Below are 5,024 nucleotides of genomic sequence, written 5' to 3'. Positions count from 1 at the left end.
AGACAGGCTCGCCGAGGATAACAATGCCTGGGAACTGGCCAGAGAAAGCTGTGGGCAAAAAGAGACCCCAAAGCCGATCTGAAACAAGAACTGAACAAGGAAAATAACAGCGCTAGGTTACAGGAGAGAAAGGGAGGATGAAACAAAGGAAGGAGAGAGAGCAGGACCAAGCATCTGGAAGAAAGAAAAAGGGAGAGCTAGAAGAAGACACAAGAGGGAGTGGGAGCAGGAACGAACGAGAGCAGAAGTACAGGGAAGAAAAAACCAACAAAAATCATAGCAGCATGGGATAGAGAGGGGGCCAGGGGACAGCCCAAAACGTCCAAGAGGGGCAACAGGGCCCGAGGGTCCGCGACTCACCGCAGCTGTCGCTCTCAGCGCTGCCAGGAAAAATTTGCCAATTCAGACCCTTCTTTCTCCTTCTCTCCTCCCTTCCTTTTCTGGAGGTGCAGTCGCTCAGCTGCCCTCCACCTCAAAGAACACGCGGGTGTCTCTCGGCTCTTACAAAACGCAGCTTCCTGCACGTGTGGCCTCGCTCGCACGCTGCGCGGCCGTACCGCGCTCTGGGTGACGCGCACGGACCCTGATCGCACGCTGGCGGTCCGGCCCGCTGCGGACTGTACAGAGGGCTCCTGCCTCGCCCAGAGAGGCAGGCTCTCTCTTCCTGCAGTGGAAGGCAGCTGCTGCCCACATGCCCTTGATTTTCTTCTTTCCCTTTCTCAGGCCTCTGCAGCTTCAGCTGTGGCAGCTCCTGTCCACAGCCAGAAAACGTCCCAGGGGCCTGTCCCTTCTCACCTCTCTGCTGCGAGGAGCACAAGGGCAGGCAGAGAACCCCACACAGTTCTGAAGTGGGTCCAGTCGACAGCATCCCCAGGGAAGGAACAGGCAAGCGCGGCCCCGGTGAGGCCTCTGGGAGAAGGTGAAGCGACTGCCGTTATTCCCGTAGATCGCCCCTGGCCGGAGCCCCCCTTCCACAGGGGCTCCTGCGGAGGCGCCAAGGGCCGGCTTGCCGCCATCCCCGCGGGGCTCGGGGGTGACCTGGGGCTACGGGACGGGATTCAGGGTAGAGGTGCGAGACCTGGGGCCAGGACACGGTGCGGGCGAGGCCAGTGCCAGCTCAAGGGGAGCTCTGGCAAGCTGGGGAGGCACCCGGCACCAACCCCCGGGGGACACCCATCTTCTTCCCCTCTGCCTTTGTCCCAGCTCTCGGGTAACTCCCTGGGGCTCCCCCGGCCCGGTTCACCTCCAGGAGAGCCGAGGCCTGACACAGCAGGCGGTGTGAAGCTTCCTGCCCCACCGCTGCCGTGTGGCCAGCGGGCAGGAGGGGCCCCCACACCTGCCAAAGGGGCGGGCCGGCCTCACCGGCGGCCTCGGCCCTCGCCCACCACCAGGAATCACGCCCAGCAAGCCTCACGCTGCGGCAGCAGGCAGGAAGGCGGCTCTGGCGGTGCCGCACACCTGTGCGGGGCCGGCGCTGCAGTCCTGCCCTTCGCGCACCGAGCACCCGCCGGCAGCGTGACGTGGGGCGGCGGCGGCATTTCCTTACCAGGAGGGGGCACCGAGCGTGGCCGCACCCCCCCACGGGCATCGGAGCATCGCACTGACGTTGCTGGCGGGCGGCAGCGTGGGGCACGGGGCCACCTCTGTGTCGCCCACCGACAGCACCGTGTGGCGTTTGCCAGGCAGCGGCGGTTAGCGCAGGCGAGCGCCACCCCCCGCGCGAGCGGCGGCCGAGCGGCACGTCACTGCGCACACGCTCTCGAGGAACGGGCACGACGCTTGGCGGGGAGCAGCTGGAAGCCCCCGGGAACCCACGTGAAAGCGGCAACAAAACTATCCCTCGTGCTGCGCCACAGGGGCCGCGGCGGTAGCGAGGACTGCGCCGCGCTACGGGCGCCCACGAGCGGTGCGGCTGCCTGGCAGCCGAGTCTGCAGAACCTACAGCTCCTGGCACGCGCTGGCCAACGCGGCACGGCCGCCTGCACGCCAAGCGCTGTAAGACCCCGCATCCCAGCGTGACCCAGGGAACCAACGCGGCTGGCCAGAAACCCCACACGCCAGGACCACAGCTCCCGCTGGGTTGCGAGAGGCGGTTTTCTCTGCTTTCTGACCCTGCAGCAACACCGTTGCTCACCCCTCCGAACCCCCACCAGTGCACCCAGAAGCCTCACCACCGGCTCGGGGCAGCCCCTGCCACCACCTCCAACGCTGCCACCCTGCAGGCACCGCCATCCTCCCCAGGAGCTGCCAGCTGATGGCACGGCTCCACTCACCTTCTCCCTCGGTGCAGCCAGGGCCCAGCAATGCTCAGCGACTGCTCTGCTCCTCCCTTGGTTGACACCGACCCCTCCGACGGCTGCCTTGCTCTTAACAGCAGCACCCGCCCCTCCACCCGGAGCAAGCCCTTTACAGGGAGGGGCCGCTGCCATCAGCCTCACTGCCCACACCTGGGGCCCCTCCAGCCCCAGCCCACAGCTGGAGGCCATCACCCACCCCCACAGAGCATCATCACCCCTCCCAGCCCCTCACCTGGGGCAAAGGAAGCACAAAAGGCAGCCGGCAGCCAGCAAGTGTTTATTCAGTCACACACAGAACAAGTCCCAGAAGGGAGTGAGTCTGCTCCGGGGCTCAGGGCCCCTAATGCTGCCCCTGCCCCTGGCACACCTTGGCGCTTGTTCCCGGAGCCACGCTCCTCAGTCCAGCCGGGAACAGTCAGTCGGTTCCTGGAGCAACAAGCTGCAGGGCAGAGCTGGAAACTGCCAAACATGAGGAGAAAGATGCAGGACACAAGAAGACAGAAGAAAGGTGGCAGCTAGCTGACTAGTACAGGGGTAGAGAGAAAACAAGAGATGAGCAATGGGGCGGTGAGAGGATGGGGACAGGGAACCCAGCGTGGATATGCAGAAAAAAAAGCAGCAGGGAGAGAAGAAAACAGGCAGCAGAAAGAAGGAGGAGGAGCAGGACAGAAACCAACAAAGAAGGACGAGGAGCAGCATAGAGATGCAGAAAAAAAAAAAGCTGGGATGGGTGGCACAACAGACATGGAGGGGAAAAAAAAAAAGGGGGGGAGCAGGGAGCTAGACCAAGCAAGATGGAAGAAAGACCAAAAAGCTCCAGAGAACAGGGCACAGAGGGAGGAAAAAGCAACAGCGATGGGGAGTCAGGACAGCAAACCATGGGAAGGAACACAAAACAAATCACATCGCTACATGTGACAGGGCAGAGAAGGAAGAATTAGGAAACAGGGACAGAGACACAGAAAAAGAGAGACCTGGAGCCAAAAACTAATCCTGATGCATACAGAAAGAAGGGGGGTGGGGGTGGGGGGGTGTATTCTAAAACAGGGGAAACAGAGACAGAGAGATGGAGAAAAGACAAAAGCAACAGACTACAAGGCATCGAGAGACGAATTACTGAATAGTAACAGAGCGCCAGCCAGAAACAGGCCACAAAGCAGCAAAGATCACAGGGGGTACGGGGCACAGAGGAAGGAATTCACAGACCCGGCACAAGGAGCCAGACAGAGAGAGAGCGAGGCAAAAATTAAATGGTGAAAAGAGACAGACCGCAGGGCAGAGGGAGGAATTGATAAACAGGGACAGGGCACCCGACAGAGCATGATGGAGAACAGGGAAAAAAAAAAATAGCAGCAAGCTACAGGGAAGAGGGAGGAATTAAAGAACAGTGACTGGAAGACAGACAGCGACACATGGAGAGAGAGAGAAGACAAAAGAGCGATGGGCAACAAGATGGATAGGGAGGAAATGAAAAACAGCAGAAGGGAGTCAGCCAGAGAGAAAGACACCGAGGAAAAAGGCCAGACAGTCTATGAGGGACGGAGGTAGGAATGAAAAACGGGGGACAGGGAGCAGGAAAGAGAGAGATGGAGATCGCAGGGAATAGCAGCGGGTGCAGGAAGAAGAAAGGGGCATCAATAGGAACAGGGAGCTGGACAGAGAGGGATGGAGAAAGGCAACAAGAGCGGCAGGGTACAGGGCAGAGAAAGGGAAGACCTACAAGATGGGGACAGGGAGATGCTCCAAGCAAGACGGAAGATACAGGTGAGCAAAAAAAGTTGAGCAGCACCAGAAAGAGAGGAGTCTAGGAGAAAGACAGGGAGGGACCAGGCCACACAAGAGGGATGAGAGGGGCCCAAGAGCTCGGGACTTACTGCAGTTCTCCGCGCTGCCAGGAGAATTTGACAGGTCAGACTCCTCCTTCTGTTTGCCTTCTCCCTTCCTCTTCTACAGCTCCAGGTGCCTGGCTGTCCTCCACTTATGAGAATATGTAGGTGTCTCACAGCTCTTACGAGATGAGGCCTGCTAGACACAGAACCTCATTCAATCACACACTACGTGCAGGAGTAGGACAGAGGAAAGAGAGAGAAACCGAGAAGTGAGGAGCAGAATGGAAGGATCGAGAGAGAAATGGACTGAGGAGTGATGCAAAAGGTACAGAACAAGCAGTCAGAAGTGCAGACAGAAAAAGAAAAGGGAGCAGCAAGACAAGAGAGAGAAAGTGAGAGAGAAAGGGGGAGCAAGGCAGAAGAAAAGAAAGAAAAGATATAGAGAAGAAGAAAAAAAAAAATCACAGCATGGGAAAGAGAAGGGCGGGAAGGGACTGGGACATACAAGGGGGGCGACAGGGCCCCGAGGGCCCGGGACTCACCGCGGCTCTCGCTCCCGGCACTGCCGGGAGAACTGGACAGGTCAGATGCTTCTTTCTCCTTCCTTCCTCCTGCCCCTCCTCTTCTTCTGAAACTCCACTCGCCCGGCTGACCTCCCCCTAAAAGAATACGCGGGTGTCTCTCGGCTCTTACAAGACGTGGCTTCCGACACACGCAGCCTCGCTCGCTCGCTCCGCGGCCGTTCCGCGCCTGGGTCCGGCCCGCTGCGGACTGTGCAGAGGGCTCCTCGCTCACCCGGAGAGGCAGGCGCTCTCCTCCTGCAGGGCGAGGCGGCTGCTGCCCACATGCCCTTGACGTTCTCCTTCCTTCCCTTTCTCCGGCCCCTCCAGCTCCAGCC

The 5,024-nt window shown here is 59.9% G+C and overlaps 1 long non-coding RNA gene across 2 annotated transcripts; it reads right to left on the bottom strand.

Moving 5' to 3' along the window:
• Positions 1 to 2,570: 2,570 nt before the first annotated feature.
• Positions 2,571 to 4,781, bottom strand: LOC141960465 (uncharacterized). Of its 2 annotated transcripts, none has more exons than XR_012633635.1 (3): positions 4,669 to 4,781; positions 4,172 to 4,322; positions 2,571 to 2,756 (listed from the first exon to the last, which is right to left on the bottom strand). It is a non-coding gene; the product is annotated as an uncharacterized LOC141960465 (long non-coding RNA). The 2 variants fall into 2 exon arrangements; XR_012633636.1 differs by having other exon boundaries at positions 4,172 to 4,319.
• Positions 4,782 to 5,024: the final 243 nt, after the last annotated feature.

Source organism: Athene noctua, chromosome 5, assembly GCF_965140245.1.
Source record: "Athene noctua chromosome 5, bAthNoc1.hap1.1, whole genome shotgun sequence".
Lineage (NCBI taxonomy): Eukaryota > Metazoa > Chordata > Aves > Strigiformes > Strigidae > Athene > Athene noctua.
This window is presented reverse-complemented; position numbering and strand designations above follow the sequence as displayed.